The sequence below is a fragment of the Globicephala melas genome, chromosome X (assembly GCF_963455315.2).
Source record: "Globicephala melas chromosome X, mGloMel1.2, whole genome shotgun sequence".
Classification (NCBI taxonomy): Eukaryota; Metazoa; Chordata; class Mammalia; order Artiodactyla; family Delphinidae; genus Globicephala; species Globicephala melas.
In genome coordinates this window covers 107,279,668-107,303,327 of record NC_083335.1, presented here as the reverse complement: position 1 = coordinate 107,303,327, position 23,660 = coordinate 107,279,668, and the positions used below count along the sequence as shown (strand labels likewise).

General features: G+C 39.8%; 1 long non-coding RNA gene across 1 annotated transcript in view; it reads right to left on the bottom strand.

The window, feature by feature from the left end:
- LOC132594522 (uncharacterized) overlaps nucleotides 1–23,660 on the bottom strand; it is a 432,335-nt gene that overhangs the window by 32,891 nt on the left and 375,784 nt on the right. The gene's annotated exons all lie outside the window — the stretch shown is intronic.

Here is a 23,660-nt window from a genome sequence, read left to right as displayed (position 1 = left end):
TCAAAAATAAGGTGACCATATGTGCGTGGGTTTATCTCTGGGCTTTCTATCCTGTTCCATTGATCTATATTTCTGTTTTTGTGCCAGTACCATACTGTCTTGATTACTGGAGCTTTGTAGTATAGTCTGAAGTCAGGGAGCCTGATTCCTCCAGCTCCGTTTTTCTTGCTTAAGATTGCTTTGGCTATTTGGGGTCTTTTGTGTTTCCATACAAATTGTGAAATTTTTTGTTCTAGTTCTGGGAAAAATGCCATTGGTAGTTTGATAGGGATTGCATTGAATCTGTAGATTGCTTTGGGTAGTAGAGTCATTTTCACAATGTTGCTTCTTCCAATCCAAGAACATGGTATATCTCTCCATCTGTTTGTATCATCTTTAATTTCTTTCATCAGTGTCTTATAGTTTTCTGCATACAGGTCTTTTGTCTCCTTAGGTAGGTTTATTCCTAGGTATTTTATTCTTTTTGTTGCAATGGTAAATGGGAGTGTTTCCTTAATTTCTCTTTCAGATTTTTCATAGTTAGTGTATAGGAATGCAAGAGTTTTCTGTGCCTTAATTTTGTATCCTGCTACTATACCAAATTCATTGATTAGCTCTAGTAGTTTTTTGGTAGCATCTTTAGGATTCTCTATGTTATTCCCATTTTAAAGATGAGGCAACAATGGCTTCCAGTGGTTAAGTGCATGTCCAATTTATAGGGCCAGTTAGAAAGTGGTTGAGCTGGGATTAAAGCATGGATTTGTCCCCAGAGCCCAAACACTCAACCACTTACGTGGTTACCTATGTGGATACTGCCTCTGAAACCATTTTTGAATTAATCCTCCAGGGAGTTGATTCCTGATCCTTGAAAAGTCCTGGTCATATACTAGCTGTTCTATTCTAGAGCATAAGCTTTTGCACTCTTCCAAAGGAAAAAGGTATAATTTATAATTTTGTACAGGGGAGGCATCTTCTTACCTAGTGTCTAAGGTAACATCTATTTCTCTTCTTTCCTTCCTCCTCCATGCTTCCTTGAACCTTAAACTCAATTTTAGATCAGAAAAGGATCCTAGAGGCTATCTTACCACGTCTTCTCATTCTTTTAAAATGAGAAAACGAGGCCCAAAGGGGTTAAATGATTGATAGTTGGTTGGTAGGGCTCCCCAATGTCTGGAATCCCCCTCTACTGTTTGTCCTATTATGTTACAGTAATTTCCATCTCTGTCTCCTGTTTTTCCAGCCACCTGATGCAGGAAAGGTATCATGAAATCGTTTTTTCAGTCTCAGTAAAGAGAGGTTTACCACTGATATTTGGACTGCTCTCATGTTATAACAGAAATAATGAAAGAGGCTTTACTGGGCTTCTCTATTGCAACTACAGGCTAACCGTGACACTGGACACAAACAGTCCTGAAAACCAATCTCAATTTTCTATTTGAACTAAAAGGAAGAAAGTAAACACAGGAACGTGTCAGACTGGGGATTTAACTTGGAGAAGAAGTAAAAAGCCAGACAGAAATAGAAAAGCAAGAAAGAACATAGGAAATATAAGGGAAAATACCAGCTGTATAAATTAGATTAACACTAGCCCCCTCCCCAGGTCAATTTTAAGTTTTACCATTTCTGATACATTACATAGTTGTCCTATCTCCATTTCCTCTGTCTCCTGACAGCCCTTCTTTCTGGCACAAATTGGAAAACTAATCCATAAACTAATTACTAATTGACACAAAATTAACTAAAAAGGGCAGCCCCCCCCACACGCACACACACACACACCTGTACCTCTATACTACATACAAAGTCATGTTAACAAATATTTAAACACATTAGAGGCCGATTATTGAAATACATTATCTTTCTTGCAGTGTTTTTCAGGGTGTTACTGATATCTTGAGTGAAACAGTTACTCCTTGGTTAGACTGTCCTATCCATTGGATGCTTCTTAGCACCTCTAGCCTCCTCCTGCCACCAAAGCCCAGTAGCTGCACGTAGTCATTGTGATACCCAGAAAACACCCTTAGGCATTTGAAAATCCCCCCGGGGTGGGGCAATACTCCCCCAATTGAGGAACAGTGGGACTAAGAACAGCACTCTAGGTCCAACTTAGAGAAATTATTCACATCCTAGATTCATGTATTTTATTCAACACTTAATTTATTGAGTATCTGCCACACACAAGGCCCCGTGCTAGTTGCTGGGAGGTACTTTAATGAATCCAAACAGATTTTGCTGTAATGGAGCATGTAGGATGGTGTGAGAGATAAATATTGATTAAATCTTCACACACACATACACGCACATAAACACATACATTCAGAACTCCGATAATAGCAACAAAGACACATGGTGTTTTTAGAGCGTCTAACAGGAAGATTTGCTGAGATTAGTGACGAGTCCCCAAGGAACCTTTAGCTTGAGCTGAGATCTGAAGCATAAGTAGGAATTCACTTGTTGACGATGAAATGGTAAAAACATTCTCCGTAGAAGAAACAGCATGTGCAAAGTTACACAGATGAGATGGACACGAGACTGGTGTGGCTAAACCTGAGAGAATGAGGGGGAGTGTCCTGTGACATGAGGCTACAGAGACAAGTAAGGGTGAACCCACACATGGTCTTGTAGCCTATGTCAATAAGAATAATTTTCAGGTACAGCTAAGCAAGTGAAATGTGGTAGAAGGCAGAAGAAGGAGATGGCTCACATGAGACATAAATCCGCTGATGGGTGTTGCACCATGAAACTTCAAATCAAATCAACCCCCACCTGAATGGAGATCAAGATAGCACAAATAAAAATACTTCCAGTGGGGTATAATTGTGTGGAATTTACCCAGTCAGTAGATTTGGTGCCATGCAAGGTTGTCTGGAGGTTGTAATATGTAAGAGCAGATGTCTGTCCAGGAATGTTGGGGGAATCTGGAGACAACCTAGAGAGGGCACAGGTTACAGGGAAAGAAGAACTGGAATTGAAGCACCAGCAACTGGGTCTCACTCCCGGACTTCCCTGCCTCATGGCAACTTTGCCAGTCCCTGATTAGGGCTTTTATCAGAAAAATAAGGACAATAATTCCCCCAGGTTTCTGAGTAGGATTAAATGAAATACCTCTAAGAAGAATGTCTAACCCAATGTTTGGCATATCCAAAGTGCACAACTCATGCTTTTAATGAAACTAAAAGTTTCTTCAGTTGTAAAATAAAGTCAATAATAACTGCCTTGACATCCCAAGGGTGTCATGAGGGCAAATGGGATGTTAGTAAAGAAGCAAAGGAGTAAAGAATAAAGGAGTGTGGCAAGAATGTCAACCTGAATTCATCATCCCTTAATTGTTCTGTCAGTGGGCTATATTCATAGAGGCAAAATGCTCCACGGAACATCTCTCTTCGTGTAGTCCTCAGAAAAGTCAGGGATGGGGGAAAGAAGAAATGAGAGTATGCAAGGTTTTTTTCTCCTGATGAAATAACAATTACTGTGATAAGAAAGTTTAAGTGCTATAGACACAGGTGCACACAATTTTCCTTTGGCTATGCTGTAGAAAATGAAGTATTGTTTAAGATGAATTTTGTACCAGCCTGTGCACCAACATTTTGGGACATGCTGACTGACCATGGTTCACACTCACGAAAAGAGGAAAAGGAAAAAAATATATATATCGTTGCTCCCAAAGTCCACTGCCTCCATTTTGGGACGATTCGTTGTCTATTCAGGTATTCCACAGATGCAGGGTACATCAAGTTGATTGTGGAGCTTTGATCCGCTGCTCCTGAGTCTGCTGGGAGAGATTTCCCTTTCTCTTCTTTGTTCGCATAGCTCCCTGGGGTTCAGCTTTGGATTTGGACCCACCTCTGCGTGTAGGTCGCCTGAGGGCGTCTGTCCTTCGCTCAGACACGACAGGGTTAAAGGAGCAGCTGATTGGGGGCTCTGGCTCACTCAGGCCGGGGGGAGGGAGGGGTACGGATGAGGGGCGAGCCTGCGGCGGCAGAGGCCGGCGTGACGTTGCACCAGCCCGAGGCGCGCCGTGCGTTCTCCCGGGGAAGTTGTCCCTGGATCACGGGACCCTGGTAGTGGCGGGCTGCACAGGCTCCCGGGAGGGGAGGTGTGGAGAGTGACCTGTGCTCGCACACAGGCTTCTTGGTGGCGGCAGCAGCAGCCTTAGCGTCTCATGCCCGTCTCTGGGGTCCGAGCTTTTAGCCGTGGCTCGCGCCCGTCTCTGGAGCTCCTTTAAGCAGCGCTCTGAATCCCCTCTCCTCGCGCACCAGGAAACAAAGAGGCAAGAAAAAGTCTCTTGCCTCTTCGGCAGCTCCAGACTTTTTGCCGGACTCCCTCCCGGCTAGCCGTGGCGCACTAACCCCTTCAGGCTGTGTTCACGCCGCCAACCCCAGTCCTCTCCTGCGCTCCGACAGAAGCCCGAGCCTCAGGTCCCAGCCCTGCCCGCCCCGGCGGGTGAGCAGACAAGCCTCTCGGGCTGGTGAGTGCTGGTCGGCACCGATCCTCTGTGCGGGAATCTCTACGCTTTGCCCTCTGCACCCCTGTTGCTGCGCTCTCCTCCTCGGCTCCGAAGTTTCCCCCCTCCGCCACCCACAGGCTCCGCCCGAGAAGGGGCTTCCTAGTGTGTGGAAACCTTTCTTCCTTCATAGCTCCTTCCCCGAGGTGCAGGTCCCGTCCCTATTCTTTTGTCTGTTTTTTCTTTTTTCTTTTGCTCTCTCCAGGTACGTGGAGAGTTTCTTGCCTTTTGGGAGGTCTGAGGTCTGTTGCCAGCGTTCAGTAGGTGTTCTGTAGGAGTTGTTCCTCTTGTAGAAGTATTTTTGATGTATTTGTGGGGAGGAAGGTGATCTCCACGTCTTACTCCTCCGCCATCTTGAAGGTCCCCCCTCAGCCCACCTTTAAGTGAACCTGCAGCTCTGACGACCAGTTCCCAGTGCATGGACAATTTCCACTTCAGTTGCCTGTTCTCACTGCTTCTCCACCCAAGGTCCTTCTCTGGAACCATGAGCTCTTGCTCAGCCTGCTTGTTGGGAGGCCTAGAAGTCTCTGAGGCTTAACCACCCCAGGGAGCACCCTCAACCAATGACAGTTGAGAGGTGGTAGATGAATATTTCATTTTACTTTGTCCTTTGATAGATTAATTCTGAAACATGTTCCACATGGTTCCTCAGAGGGTCTCCAATGATTTGAACCCCAGTTGCCCATGGTGATAACCTGCTCATTAAAACCCTTTTAGTAGATTTGCCCCTTCCTTGTCTCACTTTCTCTACTGTCTTTCATGTACTTCTTATAGTTATCTCTCAAATTAACTACCTGCAACCACTTCATGTGTAGTACATGTAGTACTTTTGGGGAAACTCAAATTTCGTTACAGGATTCCTGGAATTGTCCAGTTCATAATGCAAGATTTGCATTTCTAATGACACAATGGTATGTACTCTAAAAAGACATATGGCCCCATGGTTGGTAGAAGGAGGAAATAGCTATTTTGTAATGCCTCTTAAAGGAAAAAGACCAAAGTCAAGGATACATTCTCTAGGAAAAACGTATGATCTGTTTAGAGTATCAGTATCTTCATTTTAAACTTTATTGGAACATTAGGCCATACCAATACCTACTAACTTTTGAGGGTCACTTACTTTACTTTTTATTTTTTTCAAAGAAGCATCTGCATTTTATTTCAACATCAAATCACATGTGTGTTACAAAAAGGAAAGTGTATCACTTTGATTAAAAAATAACTTTCCTGTTGTGATGTTTATAGTTAACCCATACCTTCCCTAAGCAACAAATGTAGGTCAGCCACATAAATTACTGGCTGAGAACACAAAAAACAGAGGGGGGCACTTACTTTAAAAGCAATGAGTTGAAAAGATTAAGTATTTGACAGATGACTTTGTGCCTAAATGTCCTTTACCACCTTTTGATTCCTAATTGCCTATATTGAAGGTATTAAGCTTAACTTGCTAAATAAAGCCTAGAAGGAGTTACATTTCATCCGAGTGACCTACCAGTGCCCATCCAAGCCTCTTGGAGTGGTTCCAACAGATGCTAAACTATGCAAACCATGTAATTAGCTATTTTAGGTACTGAATTAGTAAGGCCCCTAGACCATAAACTCAGTGATAAAAAGTGCTATAGTTGTTTAATCTACCTCAACACTGCTAGTTTCTAACACAGTGCCTTGTACTTACTAAGTGTTCAATAAAATGTTCCTGAATGAACACATAAGCAATCTCCATTTAGATGACTTTTACTATACTTACATGCATTAAGATAGGAGAAAATTTGGTATCTAAATAGTTACAGATCTAAGGAGAAAATACTATCGTACATTTATCAGTCATCTTTAGTGTGAAGTTATAAAGCTACAAAGCTACCTGGCTCTTTTCTGGTCCATTTATATATTCACATCTGGGAAGTTAGGAGCAAGAGAAAGCTGAGAGTGTAAGATGTAAGAGTGACCCTCAAAAGAAATATTTTACCCATATAAATACTTCTCTCAGCTCACTACTGTCTGTTATTTTAGTAAAGCTGATATAGAGGAATAATGGAACGTCAGGTCAGAATCAACTTCGCAGTATATTCTTTATGCTATCTTAGGAAAAAATAGGGAGTTCAGAAGAGTAGCTCCTTCACACCTGTAGCAACTAAGCAATAGCTAATCAAATCTCTACAGATTATCATCTTTTTTTAAGGAGGTGAACATTACATTATTGGTTTATGAGTGATGTGCCCTGGAGCATTTTGGGTTTAATATTAGTCCCAATGTAGGAATGAATTAGCAAAGGAAAAAAAAAAAAGAACTTAGCAATGTAGGCGTGCTTTGCATAATAACTGAATTTCTACAGGACTCAGTATTTTCCTAGAATGTAGGAAACCAGTCCTGACTTGGTCTTGTTAATCTTTTATATCCCCCTCATTCATCAAGCCTCAAAATTTTTGAAATGCTATCTATTAATATCTATGTAATCATGATTCTGTGCTACAATAAGACCTTTAGAATTTGTTCTTTTGATGTGATGATTGTTTTTGCCCAGTTCACAGAAACCTAAAGTGTTACCATCAACATTTGATATATGAACCTCAGAGTTTGTTAGAGAAATCTCATTAAGTGTGTGAGATAAAGCAAAGGAGAAACAGGGCTTTGACCTTGCAGGGTATAGATAGTGGAGGAAAGCTCTTCCCATAAATGGAATATACATAAATTGATAATTTTGGCAGTTTAATTGAAGAGAAATGATAAAACCTTAGCAATTCAAAAGTTTCAATTCCCTACTCCTCCTACCTAGTTCAACCAGACTAGTTTTGCTTTCATCTGAGCTCAGGGCATCCTGGGAATTCCCAGGTTGGCTCTCTGATTCTCTGCCATTGCTCTGTGACTAAGGACTGCTGAGGAATTTTTTCATTCTTAGCACTCACCAGCCCACACTGACTTACTTTTCTAGCTTGTTGTGACTGTGTGCTGTGCCTGAAATTGGAAAGCACCTTCTCTCCTGCCCTTGCTCCCCTTGCCCTTCACCACTTTCTCTTCTTGTCCAGGCCTACTTTTAAGAGCTCCCCCTGCAGAGGCAAGCCTTTTCAGTCTGTTGGCCTTCCTAGGTCGTCAGCTACTAGAGCCACTTTGCCTCTGCTAGGGAGCACCCTCTGTGATTCCTTAAGGCCCCAATTTTACCACATTTATAGAAGAACAGGAGCAGAAATTTAGCCTTTAACTATTTACTTGCCAAAATAGATTGCTTTACCAAGAACATCTCTAACACTCAGAATGATAAGATGCAGCACAGGTTCATTTCAGGGGATGCTGAAGGTGTAGAAATGTTGTCTTGTAGGAAATAAAAAGCTTTTTCTTCAGTATCTGTACCCAGCAAGGTCAAACACTTTGTTTTTGACTTTATTTAATAAACAAATGTGATGTTAATAGGTATCAACATTGACATTTTAGGTTTCTCAGAAAGTGATTTTAAGAGAAAGATAAATTCTAAAAGTTGTATACTAGCATACAAGTAGGCATACTTTGCATAATAATTGCATTTCTACAGGACTCAGTATCTTCTCATTATGTAAGAAATCAGTCCTCACTCAGTCTAAGAATATCTATATATTCTTTGAAAAACATTACAATTTCTGAGGCTGATGGAATGAGATCTTTACTTAGGAGGAGGAGGAACAGGGTACTACCAATGATGAATGAGATAGGTTTTCAGGACTATTACTAAACATTGCAAATGTGAATGGTTTGACTTTGTTTCATAATCCTTTGCTGAATGAACATTTAATAAATTGATTTACATCTATATAAAAAGCCATTCTGTTCATTTATAAGTTCATAAATGGAACAATACTCCTAACTGTAATAATTATGTGAAAACCACTGAACTGGAAACCAAAAAACCTGTGTTTAGGTTATGTCCCAAACTATTTTGGGGGCTTTGTTTAAGTCGCTTAGTGGGCCTCATTACCCCATTTGAAAGAGGCAAAGTTGATCAATTCTAAGGTCTTTTGCAAATACATAGTTTGGTGAGTCTATAATTATTATATAATAAAAAGAGTAGTTTATAAAAGAACAGATCCTAAGACACTGCTTCTACTCTATCTTAAGTCAAGTCCCCTAGAAGCAGAGCCTAAGATGAGGATTCTTTAGCAAGTGATTTCCTGAAGAAATGTTCCCAGGAGAAACCTGTAAGGGAGTGAGGGAAGCAAGATGGCCGAGGAAAGAGCTAAGCAAAGGTACACTTTCAGGACCCTGATCCTATAGGGAGCTCTGGAGCATAAATTGTAACACCAAGTTTTTCCCATCTTGAAGCAAGGATCCTGAACTTTTATATCTCCATATTAGTAAGACATTGGCCAAAAACCACTTTGGGAAATGGAGGCATACCTTCCTAGGCTTTTCTAGATGGGGCGAACCACTGGAGAATGGGATACATGAGCCGTAGCAGCCAACACCACAGCAGTCATTGGGTGGCTGGACTGGTATGGTAAAGAGAATCTGGATGGGTGCCAACAGCGTCTGTTATATACTATTTCTTCTTTACCCTATCTAATTTTTATATTGAAGTGGTATTACGAGGTTACAAAACATTCACGTCATTTATCTCATTGGACCTTGATAATTTTTCATATAATTCACATAATAAGCATTTGGTAAATACACATAAAAGACTGGTTATTATGTTTCACAAAAAGGAAAAGCTCATATAGCAGTAATTTTATTTTTTGTTAGCATCTCATTAGATAGCATAGGGTATGAAATGGTTGTTCAATGAAAAAGTACAAAATGGAACTTAACAATTAAGGCTTCTTGGACAAGAAGTACCCCTGAATTTTATTTTACTTCTATCAAGTGACCTTGTTCCAGGAATTCATATTACATTTAGAACTGACTGAATACTGGATAAGATGGTTTATTAGAACTTAACACAAAACAGAGCATATGTAAGGCTGATAATATTTGTTTTGTTTAAAAAATAAAAGTCTGCTCTCTGTGGTAGAGACAATAGGTTTCTACCTATAAAATGTTCCCTTCAAATGGATTACTATTTGAAATATGACATAGGAGTTTCATTCTTTAACACCCAGATAACTTATTAAAAATAGCACAGTTAACCTTTTAAGCTGTTATCAGTAGCATCCTCCTTATGATGAACCAAGACTAAAGAATGCATTTTTAAAAAGGAAATTTAGCAGAGCTCACAGGAGAATTGTGGACTTGAGGAAAGCCAAGCACAGGGGAAATGGATGTAGTAAAGACACATGTAGCTGATTTCACCATGTTGTCTTGGAGAGTCTTAAAGGATACTCAGGAGTAATGCTCCTTAATCTTTTTCAGGTCATGGACCTCTCTGAGAATTCGATGGAAGTTATGGACTTTCTTTCCAAATGGGAAAATACATATGCACCCGAAATTCTGCTATCAGTTTAGGGTAATTATAGAATATTGAATCCCTCTATGAACCTCTGTTGTAAAAAGAACTGGAAGTATGTTTGAGACTATGAAGAAGAAATGACAATAATAGGCCAGAAAAAGTTTTCTATTCTGAATACATATTTCCTTTTTCTTTCACTTGGACAAAGTGCATCTCAGGTTTAATGATGTTAATGAAGCTAAAATGAATAAGAAATACAGTTACGAATATCTAATATAATATTCACAAAGTTTTTTTTGTGTGAGGAAAAGAAAGTAATTACAGGTGGTTTCATTAGGAGGACCAAGGAGATATTTCATGACTGACTAGGCTGAGATTAGATTTCTGAACCAATAAGAACTACCGATTAAATTTATTTTCATGGCAAAATTTTACCTTCCTTTTTACATTATCAAATGACATTCTGTTTAATTACTTACTTTCTTGACATCATTACAGCCTCTCTGTAACTCAGGATGCACTCTGACAGGAAGCCCTTTGCAAACCAAATACTTTTCTACCTCTCCCACTTTTGAGAAATGTAAGAGAGGCTAGTTTGATTTAGATTGATGCTGACCTTTATGTATTCCAGCTCCATTTTTAACCACTGGTTTTGGGGGACCTCCAAGGTCCATCCCTTGCTTTTTCTTAAAACCTGTTTATTGCTTTGGCTTCACAGAACCTGGCTGTCTTCCATATATTTATAAGTCACCACCATCTACTTTGTTTTGGGGTTTTTATTGACCTGTATTCTCCAGTAAGATCTTCAAGCAGGTTTCTGGAAACAGAATAGGCCATCTAAACAGCTCCAATTCAAGATTAAAAAAATCATAATATACTCTTAAAGTACAGTGTTCACATTTAAAGAAAATTTAGTTGCCTCAGATTTTCATTTCTATTTGAATTCCCTGTAAGCGGAGTACTTAATCATTGTGAGATTCACTTATATGCTCCACAGTGCTCACACACTCCATGTGCAGATTAGAAGGCAGACTAATTCGTTTTTCCTCCCAAATTATTAAAACAGGTAATGCACTTTTATTAATGTTAGAACCAAGTGAAATAATTCTGGAAAATTAATGCTCCAAATGAATGCAATTTCAGAGCTCGGTGAGTACATTATAGGCTTATTATTCTTACTCTGGGATGTTATATTCAGCCGTTTTGATTTCTACAGAAAACTAGGAATAATTTCTCTGTCTCTTCTGCATGATAACCTGATGACCTGGCACTTTTCCTGAAATGAAAAGGTATCACTGTAGCTTGGATGCCATAATCTTTTAAGAGCTATTCAGTTAAAATATCAGAGGGCAATGGAAGAGGATTTTGGTTGTTAAATTTTCTGACATAAGCATAGAGATATAGCATGCATGCACCTCTTTTCTTCCGTCTTTCTCCCTCTCACAAGCACACACATACAAATATGAATGATATACATACATGTTTATTATACCAAGCATTTTACAAGGTATGAGGCATATCAATGGTAAAAACAGAGTAGAGAATATCTGCCCTCATGGGGTTTATTTTCTAGTGGATGAAACAAAGAACCTGAGTATTTTAAAGAGGAGACCAATGAGACTCGGATAATCACGAAGGAAACTGATGAAAAGAGGAAGGGTGGATAAAGAACTATCAATAGAAACAATGGACTGGAGGTAATAATTGTTTTAATGTGAGTATTAGAGAGAAGAACTTCAAAGGAAAGAAGGCTATGTTGAAGAGTGGCATGTTTGCATTTTTGATGTTGAAGTTAGTGCAGTTTTTGAGGACCTGGTTCAGGCTGACGTGGAATGGGGACAAGTCAAAGAATTCAGAGAGAGTTTTTGGTTACATGGATGTTAAAATTGCCAAGAATGATAACAGCAGTTTGAGTGTGAAGAAGGAATATAAACCAGATGAGAAGTTTTTCAGTGAATGAAAGAGAGTGACCAAGAAATCTAAAGGAGGAGCAACAAGAAGGTAGTGAAGGCCTTATGGTGGGGGGTTTCTCAAAGAAACAATTTTTTTAAAGAACAGAGTAGGGGGAGCATCATTAGCTGTAATTGCAAATGGAGAGAAAGGTGAGATACCTGTCCTAAAATACTGGAGGAGGGTAATAAAGGTTTGTTTTAAAGGAATTTAGTGATCTACATCCTCTGAAGACAGCCAAGTTTCAGTAAAGGCAAATAGGTAATACAGGTGTTTTAGTTGTGCTGAATGTGTGTGTGTGTGTGTGTGTGTGTGTGTGTGTGTGTACATATGTGCATAAATATACGTGGCCTTTTAATCATGCCTAAATCCTTTTGGTTTTCAATAATTTGGTAGATAAGAATAGTATTTCACTAATAAAAAAATATTTCTTGAATACATTTGCATAAGTTTCAAGCAAGAATCATCAGGTATATTTGTAGACAGACCATGTAATTTAATCCTTTGGGATCTTATACTAAAAATGAAAGCAAATAATAACCTAGGTCCCACAAAAAACTTTTAAAAATTGTGCTTATTTATCTCCAAAGTGGAAGACTTTGCATCTTCACTGATACGGACCAGTGGTTTTCAAACTGAGCACCAAGGATCTTAGGGACATTAGTACTTTAAGGGCCACTCGGGATCTACTCCATTTGTATTTAACCAAAATGACTCTCTCTTTCATATATTGAGTTTCAAAGTTTTAAGAATGTTTTACTCTTTAAAAAAAGTTTGGAAATTTTACACTGGAGTAATGAGTCTCAGAAGATGCTACTCATCTGTCTAGAATGTGAACTCCAGCATTTATTATCTTTTACCTGGGGCTGGCACACTTGCTGTCTCATCTCTGTAATTTCTTTTAAAATAAACTTATAAAATGGTGAAAATAATGCCAGGGTTGTTGAGAGATCTAATGAGGTAGTACATGGAAAAGTGCTTTGTTTGATGTATATGCAATGGAATTTTATCATAATTAATGTCCAGGAGAAAGGCTTTTATTCATTGACTAATAAGTTGGTGGTCTCTTAGAGACCTGGACATAGTGAGGGACAGTGATGAACCACAATATGGTCTATCTTTTGAGACCTTTCTTATTTACTGGATATGGGGTAGAAATAATTCTGAAATAAAATTCTCCAAAAAGGTTTTTTTTTTTTTGCGGTTCGCAGGCCTCTCACTGTTGTGGCCTCTCGCGTTGCGGAGCACAGGCTCCAGACGCGCAGGCTCAGCGGCCATGGCTCAGCGGCCCAGCCGCTCCGCGGCATGTGGGATCTTCCCGGACCGGGGCACGAACCCGTGTCCCCTGCATCGGCAGGCGGACTCTCAACCACTGTGCCACCAGGGAAGCCCCCGAAAAGCTTACTTTTAATAAAGTATGTTTTAATGCTGTGTCTCTGGCTTTAGTCAAATATCCACATATGAAACAGTGAAATGAGGACCACTGAACACTTTTTCTACACCAAGTACTGTAAATATTACCTATTATGTTGCTCAATATTCCCTGTATAAGGACTTATTACAGTTCTTTCAGTACTAGGGAAAAGGTTTGCTCCTTATGAAGAAAGGGTATGTATCTTTTGATCAGATTATATATTCTATCGTGTTTTGGTTTTTGCTTTAACTGCTTGCAAATTCAGAACACAGTCTAATGCTCTGTCATGATATCTATATTAGCCTGGGGACTTGAACTATAAACCTCTCTCTCTCCAACACACGCACACACATGCATGCATACACATATGCACAAACACATGCAATTTCAATATCGCTTTCTAGGAATACAATAAAAAGGTCACTGATTTTCAGTCATCTCCCATTATTTTTGAAAATTAAATTCATTTATATATTAATTTGACCTATAACACATTTTAATTTTTACACTGACAAGATAATGATGTTACGTGTGTGTGTATATAATTTATCAAGACATAATTTATTGAGCTATTTAATAATTTTTGCATCATTAACTTATTTGTCCAGAAAAATATTTACTGAATCCCAACTATATGTGTGCGTATGTATATATGTATTACAGAGACCAGTAAGACTTGGCCTCAGTGAGACCTTGATGAGTTCACAGCCTAGTTTAATATAATATATAAATAATATACAACCATTTTATATGCTCTTGAACAAGGGTCTGTAAACTATTTTTAGAAAAAGCCACTTAGGCCATAAAGTTTTATTAGAAAATAGCCAAAATCGTTCATTTACATATTGCCTACGACTACTTTAGTACTACAACAGCAGATAGCTGTGACACAGACCTTAGGGCCCACAAAGTCTAAAATATTTACTACCTGTCTCTCTACAGAAAAGTTTTGCTAAGCCCTGATCTATAGACATTTCTTGGTGTATATATTTTCATCCCAAGGAACAGTGAAAAACAACTCTTCATAAGCTGATTAGACAGTAACTGCTGGCCCTTAGTCTTCATCTCACATGTGCAGGACTGAGTAAAAGTGTTTTTCAATGAGCAGATGATGTGTTGTTGTTGGTGGTGCAGCTAGTTTCCCCAGGGTTGGTTTTGGAAGAGCAGTGATTGAGGGGTTAATTACAGTGGCACTGCCTGAAGTACCAAAGGCTGCTTTTAGGTAGCTGGTAAAAATAATAGCAATAAAAGTAGCTACAAATTTTGAGCATTTACCATATGTTAGGTGCTGTTCTAAGCACTACCCAGCCTGGATTTATTCAATCCTCAGAACAATCACATGATATATCTAGCAGTATTTACATTTAGGAGATGAGAAAAGGGAAGCTCCAGGAGATTCTGTACCTTGCCCATGGATATGAAGCTAGTTAGTGGTGGAAATAAGATTCAAACCTGAGTACTTCTGACTTCAAAACTCAGGCTCTCACATACTAAGTTACACTGTGTCTCTGCTGGAAGAATTCAGCACTTTCGGATGTGATCTTATTGAAACCTCTCTGAGACCCTCTGAAGAATGCCTATCATATTATTATAATTATCATCAGCATCTACTCCCTGTATCTCTGAGCACCTGGAGTTATGACTCTCTAATATTCATCTTGGTATATCTAGCACCTAGCACAGTATTTCTCAATAAAATGGTTCATGGGGAATGAATGAGAAACATCTTCTGAGGGAATATGGGCTGGACCTGGCTGAAAGAGGAGTAAGACTCACCTCCCTAGCCACATCACCTTGTAAAGGAAGGAGGGGAGTGGCTCAAAGAAAGTTCAGAGGGAAAGCAGTCCACATCCTGGAACACACTATGAGTCCCTCTCAAAAATTTGTAACCATGGTAAGAAAATTTCTACCCATAAATCATGCGGTTGGAAGCTACTCCCCCTATTAATGACCATAATGTTATTTATTCTTATGTCCACAACTCTTCTGCTGATTAAATAGAATTCCAGAAGATGAAAATAAACTTGTCATAATAATGAATATTTTAGTCAGCTTTATATTGGAATTATAAACTATTCCCAACTGTATTTTACCTCATAGTAATTTGCATAAGCAACCAGAATACAGTACCCTGATCTATTATATTCTTAGAAAAAGAAGATGTTCAGTTTAAAAACCTATTTCCAAATATCACCATTATAAGATTACATACTCAGTATGAGTTTCAGTATATTCTCATGCACTGGTGAAAAATAAGAAATGATTATATGTATATATATTTAAATAAATTCACAAATTTGTAAAGAATCATTAAGGAATATATAAACCAATACGCCAAATCCTTTTAAACTGATTCTATAAATTATATACATCTGATTCAATAAAACCTTATTTTCTATGAAAAGAATTCAAATCATATTTGAAGCATTCATTTTAGAGACAGCACACTTATTTGATATGGTTCCTAGCTACTGCAAACTGCTTCTAATATCACGGTTGGAAAATAACCATCAATATCTTTTCTCCAGGAGCTCAATGTAAATTAATAATTAGAAAAAAAGAAAGCAGCAAATAAGAAATGTTATGAAATAAGCACAGATTATAGGGAAAAAGATAAACCCTGTAGTCACATCTATGGAAAATAGGTTTTTTTTTTCGAATCTACCCCCTCCAAATGAACAGAATATGAGCAAGCACTCCATATGTGACTAGTACTCACTTATGTCCCCAGAACAAATTCTGGAATTGTCATCTATCTATCTACCTATAATACATATATATATATATATATATATACACACACACACACATTATATATATATATATATAATAAAATGGTTATCTGAAGCATATTTTAAATAAAAATAATATTCCTAACTTTTTTTAAATGGTAAGCGACTCTCTTAATATTCTGAATTGCAAGCAATATTACATGGCCAAATACTACTTTTTTTTTTTTTTTTTTTTTGCCGGGCACAGGCCTGTCACTGTTGTGGCCTCTCCTGTTGCGGAGCACAGGCTCCGGACGCGCAGGCCCAGCGGCCATGGTTCACGGGCCCAGCCGCTCCGCGGTATGTGGGATCTTCCCGGACCAGGGCACGAACCCGTGTCCCCTGCATCGGCAGGCGGACTCTCAACCACTGCGCCACCAGGGAAGCCCCAAATACTACTTTTAATGTGCTCTAATATTAGACATTAAATCTTATTTTATACAGTAAAATATAAGTACCAACAAGAAAAATTAAGTACATTTGCAAGCATTAAAAATCCACTGTCTATAATTTTTGTAGTTATTAAGGATACCTTGCAGTTTATTTTTGTTTTAAACAACATGAAAAATTTGTACAATGTTTCCATTAGCATTTTCAGGCTAGGGTCACTGCATCTAATTTTGAGAATAATTTTTTTAAAAAACATACCAAGCCAATCCCATACTCTTTCTGTGGTAGTTGTTGGTTTTTATAAATAGCCTTGATAAAAAAGTCACCTGAAGTGTGACTCACCTAGGCACAATCAGCTAAAATACAGCAGAGAAAACAGCATGTAATGGCCAAAACAAAGCTAAATTGAGGACAGTGGCTTCTGATTAGACATGAACAAATGGCTGAAGCTAGATCCAGCTGCACATATTTATTAGGAAAAGCAAACACAAACATGGGGAATGTCTTTTTCTATCCTTTTATAATAAATACATTTTAAATAAATTGTAACAAAGTGAAAGAAACAAAATATTCCTTGAGTAAAAAAGAGATTATTTTTGCGGTGGTACGGAGCACTCAAGGCAGGTAGCTTCATGACTGCTATAGGGTCTGAAACAAACGAAAAGTACCTAATGACTGGATACTGAAAAATGATGCTGTGTAGAACTAAGGGATAATGCAGACCACAACCTGATCACCCTCAATAAACTTCTCAGATTCTTTACGGCAACGTGTATTTTAAACCGGATTACCTTTTACCACGCCTACTCCTTTTCTCAACCAAAACTATAAAAAAGCTACATCATGCTTTCTGATGACCTCCTCATTTTAATATTTATTAGTAGTACCAGCTAGTCCCTCAATTATCCAGTCTTAGACTTGCATCATCTTAGACTTGCCCTTTCTTTCATATGCTTTCAATCACTAAAACCTAACACTTTTCCTTAAAAGGGTTAAGACAGTAGAGATTAGTGTTTAACTTGATGGGCTTTGGAGGTAGACATGAATCATATGAATCCAGGTTGAACCTCTTAATAACAGTGTGACCTTGCTAGACATCATTACTAAACATCAACTTTCTCATCTGTAGATTTGAGATAACAATACCTGGGGCACAGGACTGTTGAAAGGGTTAAATGAAGTATTGTCTGCCCAACAGTGCAGAGCCTGGGGCAAAGAAAATAGTGATAAACATACTAAAGATATACCTACTCCTTCCCTCCCAATCTGCTCCTAGCTTCTATACTACACACACACACACACACACACACACACACACACACACACACTCTCACTCTCCCTCTCCCTCTCTCTCTCTCTCTCTCTCTCTCTCTCTCTCTCTCTCTCTCACCTGGATAGCATTCTGTACTGCACTATTACTGTCTACAGTGAGTTAAATAGTGGGCCCCTACAAATTCGTGTCTACCCAGAGTCTATGAATGTGACCTTATTTGGAAATAGAGTTTTTGCAGATGTAGTTGGTTGAAGCTATGATGAGGTCATAATGGATTAGGATGGGTCCAATAAGACTGGTGTCCTTATAAAAAGAAGAAATTTTGGACATGGAGATACAGAGAGAAGAATGTCATGTGAAGATGGAGGCAGAGATTGGGATGATGCATCTACAAGCCAAGGAGCATCAAGGACCACCAGCAACCACGAGAAACGAGGAGAAAGGCATGCAACAGATCCTTCCCTAGAGCCCTCACAGGGAGCACTGTGCTACTGAAAAATTCACTTCAGAATTCCAGCCTCCAGAATTGTGAGAAAATAAATTTCTGTTGTTTTATGCCACTCAGTTTGTGGTATTTTATTATAGCAGCCCTAGAAACTAATGCATTCTCCTTTCAGTTAATCAATGTAACTTAATCTCTCCTTTACCTCTGCCCACCCTTCCAATTTTCTTTATCTGATCAAAATAGTAGCATGGGGGGGGAGATAAAAGGGAATAGATGTGAAACAGTTAAGTGCACCTTTCATCCTGGGAGTATGCTGCAATTGTAAGTAAAACACTGGGAGGACCTTCAAGATGGCAGAAGAGTAAGACGTGGAGATCACCTTCCTCCCCATAAATACATCAAAAATGCATCTACTTGTGGAACAGCTCCTACAGAACACCAACTGAATGCTGGCAGAAGACTTCAGACTTCCCAAAATGCAAGAAAATCCCCACGTACCTGGGTAGAGCAAAAGAAAAAACAGAGACAAAAGAATAGGGGCGAGACCTGCATCAGTGGGAAGGAGCTGTAAAGGAGGAAAGCGTTCCACACACTGGGAAGCCCCTTCGCGGGCGGAGACTGCGGGTGGCGGATGGGGGAAGCTTCGGAGCCGCGCAGGAGAGTGCAGCCACAGGGGTGCTGAGGGAAAAGCGGAGAGATTCCCGCACAGAGGATATGTGCCGACCAGCACTCACCAGCCCGAGAGGCTTGTCTGCTCTCCCGCCGGGGCGGGCGGGGGCTGGTAACTGAGGCTCGGGCTTCGGAGGTCAGACCCCAGGGAGAGGACTGGGGTTGGTGGCGTGACCACAGCCTGAAGGGGCTAGTACGCCACAGCTAGCCAGGTGGGAGTCCGGGAAAAGGTCTGGAGCTGCCAAAGAGGCAAGAGACCATTGTTTCGGGGTGCACGAGGAGAGGGGATTCAGAGCACCGCCTAAACGAGCTTCAGAGACGGGCACGAGCCGCGGCTATCAGCGCGGACCCCAGAGACGGGCATGAGATGCTAAGGCTGCTGCTGCCGCCACCAAGAAGCCTGTGTGCGAGCACAGGTCACTATGCACAGCCCCCTCCCTGGAGCCTGTGCAGCCCGCCACTGCCGGGGTCCCGTGATCCAGGGATAACTTACCCGGGAAAATGCACGGTGCGCCTCAGGCTGGTGCAACGTCATGCCGGCCTCTGCCGCCTTAGGCTCGCCCCGCACTCCGTACCCCTCCCTCCCCCCCGGCCTGAGTGAGCCAGAGCCCCCGAATCAGCGGCTCCTTTAACCTCCTTCTGTCTGGGCAAAGAACAGACGCCAGAAGGTGACCTACACGCAGAGGCAGGGCCAAATCCAAAGCGGAACCCCGGGAGCTGTGCAAACAAAGAAGAGAAAGGGAAATTTCTCCCAGCAGCCTCAGGAGCAGCAGATTAAATCTCCACAATGAACGTGATGTACCTGCACCTGAACAGAAAATGAATCATCCCAAAATTGAGGTGGTGGATTTGGGAGCAACTGTAGACTTGGGGTTTGATGTCTGCAAATGACTACTTTGTGATTTTTATGCTTATCTTAGTTTAGTTTTTAGTGCTTGTTACGACTGGTGAATTTATTTATTGGTTTGGTTGCTCCCTTCTTTTTTTAATTACTTTTTAAATTTGTTTATTTTAATCTTAATAACATTATACAGTTTACATTATTTATTTATTTGTCTTTCTTTTTTTTCTCCCTTTTCTTCTGAGCCTTGTGGCTGACCGGGTCTTGGTGCTCCAACAGGGTGTCAGGCCTGAGCCTCTAAGGTGGGAGAGACGAGTTCAGGACATTGGACCAAAAGAGACCTCCTGGCCCCATATAATTTCAATCGGCAAGAGCTCTCCCAGAGATCTCCACCTCTATGCTAGGACCCAGCACCACTCAATGACCAGCAACCTCCAGTGCTGGACACCTCAGGCCAAACAACTAGCAAGACAGGAACACAACTCCACCCATTAACCGAGAGGCTGCATAAAATCATAATAAGGTAACAGACACTCCAAAACACACGACAGGGCACGGTCCTGCCCACCAAAAATAAAAGATTCAACCTCATCCACCAGAACACAGGCACCAGTCTCCTCAACCAGGAAGCCCACACAACCCACTGAACCAACCATTCCCACTTGGGGCAGACACCAAAAACAATGGGAACTACAAACCTGCAGCCTGTGCACAGGAGACCCCACATACAGTAAGTTAAGCAAAACGAGAAGACAGAGAAATATGCAGGAGATGAAGGAGCAGGGTAAAAACTGACCAGACCAAACAAATGAACAGCAAATAGGCAGCTTACCTGAAAAAGAATTCAGAGTAATGATTGTAAAGATGACCCAAAATCTTGGAAACAGAATGGAGAAAATATAAGAAACGTTTAATAAGGACACAGAAGAACTAAAGAGCAAACAAACAAAGATGAACAACACAATAAATGAAATTAAAAATACTCTAGATGGGATCAACAGCAGAATAACTGAGGCAGAAGAACAGATAAGTGACCTGGAAGATAAAACAGTGGAAATAACTACTGCAGAGCAGAATAAAGAAAAAGAACGAAAAGAACTGAGGACAGTTTCAGAGACTTCTGGGACAACATAAAACACACCAACATTCCAAATACAGGGGTCCCAGAAGAAGAAGAGAAAAAGAAAGGGACTGAGAAAATAGTTGAAGAGATTATAGTTGAAAACTTCCCTAACATGGGAAAGGAAATAGTCAATCAAGTCCACGAAGCACAAAGAGTCCCATATGGGATAAATCCTGTGAGAAACAGGCCAAGACACATACTAACTGACACTGCAGAAATACAAAGGATCATGAGAGATTACTACAAGCAACTATATGTAAATAAAATGGACAACATGGAAAAAATGGACAAACTCTTAGAAGCACAACCGTCTGAGACTGAACCAGGAAGAAACAGAAAATATAAACAGACCAATCACAAGCACTGAAGTTGAAACTGTGATTAGAAATCTTCTTCCAGCAAACAAAAGCCCACGACCAGATGGCTTCACACGTGAATTCTATCAAACATTTAGAGAAGAGCTAACACCTATCATTCTCAAACTCTTCGCAAATAGAGCAGAGGGAGGAAAAATCCCAAACTCATTCTACGAGGCCACCATCACTCTGATACCAAAACCAGACAAGGATGTCACAAAGAAAGAAAACTACAGGCTAATACCACTGATGAACATAAATGCAAAAGTCCTCAACAAAATACTAGCAAACAGAATCCAACAGCACATTAAAAGGATCATACACCATGATAAAGTGGGGTTTATCCCAGGAATGCAAGGATTCTTCAATATATGCAAATCAAAAAAACCATAAGATCATCTCAATAGATGTAGAAAAAGCCTTTCACAAAATTCAACACCCATATATGATAAAAACTCTCCAGAAAGCAGGCATAGAGGGAACTTACCTCAACATAATATAGGCCATATATGACAGACCCAAAGCCAACATCGTTCTCAATAGTGAAAAACTGAAAGGATTTCCACTAACATCACGACAAAGTCAAGGGTGCACATTCTCACTGCTATTATTCAACATAGTTTTGGAAGTTTTAGCCACAGTAATCAGAGAAGAAAAAAGAAATAAAAGGAATCCAAATCGGAAAAGAAATAAAACTGTCACTGTTTGCAGATGACATGGTACTATACATAGAGAATCCTTAAGATGCTACCAGAAAGCTACTAGAGCTAATCAATGAATTTGGTAAAGTAGCAGGAAACAAAATTAATGCACAGAAATCTCTTGCATTCCTATACACTAATGATGAAAAATTTGAAAGAGAAATTAAGGAACACTGCCATTTACCACTGCAACAAAAAGAATAAAATACCTAGGGATAAACCTACCTAAGGAGACAAAGGACCTGTATGCAGAAAAGTATAAGACACTGAAGAAAGAAATTAAAGATGATACAAACAGATGGAGAGATATACCATGTTCTTGGATTGGAAGAAGGAACATTGTAAAAATGACTATACTACCCAAAGCAACCTACAGATTCAGTGCAATCCCTATCAAACTACCAAAAGCATTTTGCACACAACTAGAACAAAAAATTTCACAATTTGTATGGAAACACAAAAGACCCCGAATAGCCAAAGCAATCTTGAGAAAGAAAAACGGAGCTGGAGGAATCAGGCTCGTTGACTTCAGACTATACTACAAAGCTACAGTAATCAAGACAGTATGGTACTGGCACAAAAACAGAAATATAGATCAATGGAACAGGATAGAAAGCCCAGAGATAAACCCATGCACAAATGGTCACCTTATCTTTGAAGGATGCAAGAATATACAATGGAGAAAATACAGCCTCTTCAACATGTGGTGCTGGGAAAACTGGACAGCTACATGTAAAAGAATGAAATTAGAACACTCCCTAACACCATACACAAAAATAAACTCAAAATGGAGTAAAGACCTAAATGTAAGGCCAGACACTATCAAACTCTTAAGAGGAAAACATAGGCAGAACACTCCATGACATAAATCACAGCAAGATCTTTTTTGACTCACCTCCTAGAGAAATGGAAATAAAAACAAAAATAAACAAATGAGACCTAACGAAACTTGAAAGCTTTTGCATAGCAAAGGAAACCATAAACAAGACAAAAAGACAACCCTCAGAATGGGAGAAAAGATTTACAAATGAAGCAACTGACAAAGGATTAATCTCCAAAATATACAAGCAGCTCATGCAGCTCAATATCAGAAAAACAAACAACCGAATGCAAAAATGGGCAGAAGACCTAAACAGACATTTCTTCAAAGAAGATATACAGGTTGCCAATAAACACATGAAAGGATGCTCAACATCACTAATCATCAGGGAAATGCAAATCAAAACTAAAATCAGGTATCACCTCACACCAGTCAGCATGGCTATCATCAAAAAATCTACAAACAATAAATGCTGGGGAGGATGTGAAGAAAAAGGAACCCTCCTGCACTGTTGGTGGGAATGTAACTTGATACAGCCACTATGGAGAACAGTATGGAGGTTCCTTAAAAAACAAATAGAACTACCATATGACCCAGCAATCCCACTACTGGGCATATACCCTGAGAAAACCATAATTCAAAAAGAGTCATGTACCACAATGTTCATGGCAGCTCTATTTACAATAGCCTGGAGATGGAAACAACCTAAGTGCCCATCATCGGATGAATGGATAAAGAAGACGTGGCACATATATACAATGGAATATTACTCAGCCATAAAAAGAAATGAAATTGAGCTATTTGTAATGAGGTGGATAGACCTAGAGTCTGTCATACAGAGTGAACTAAGTCAGAAAGAGAAAGACAAATACCGTATGCTAACACATATATATGGAATCCAAGAAAAAAAATGTCATGAAGAACCTAGGGGTAAGACAGGAATAAAGACACAGACTTACTAGAGAATGAACTTGAGGATATGGGGAGGGGGAAGGGTAAGCTGTGACAAAGCGAGAGAGAGGCATGGACATATATACACTACCAGACGTAAGGTAGATAGCTAGTGGGAAGCAG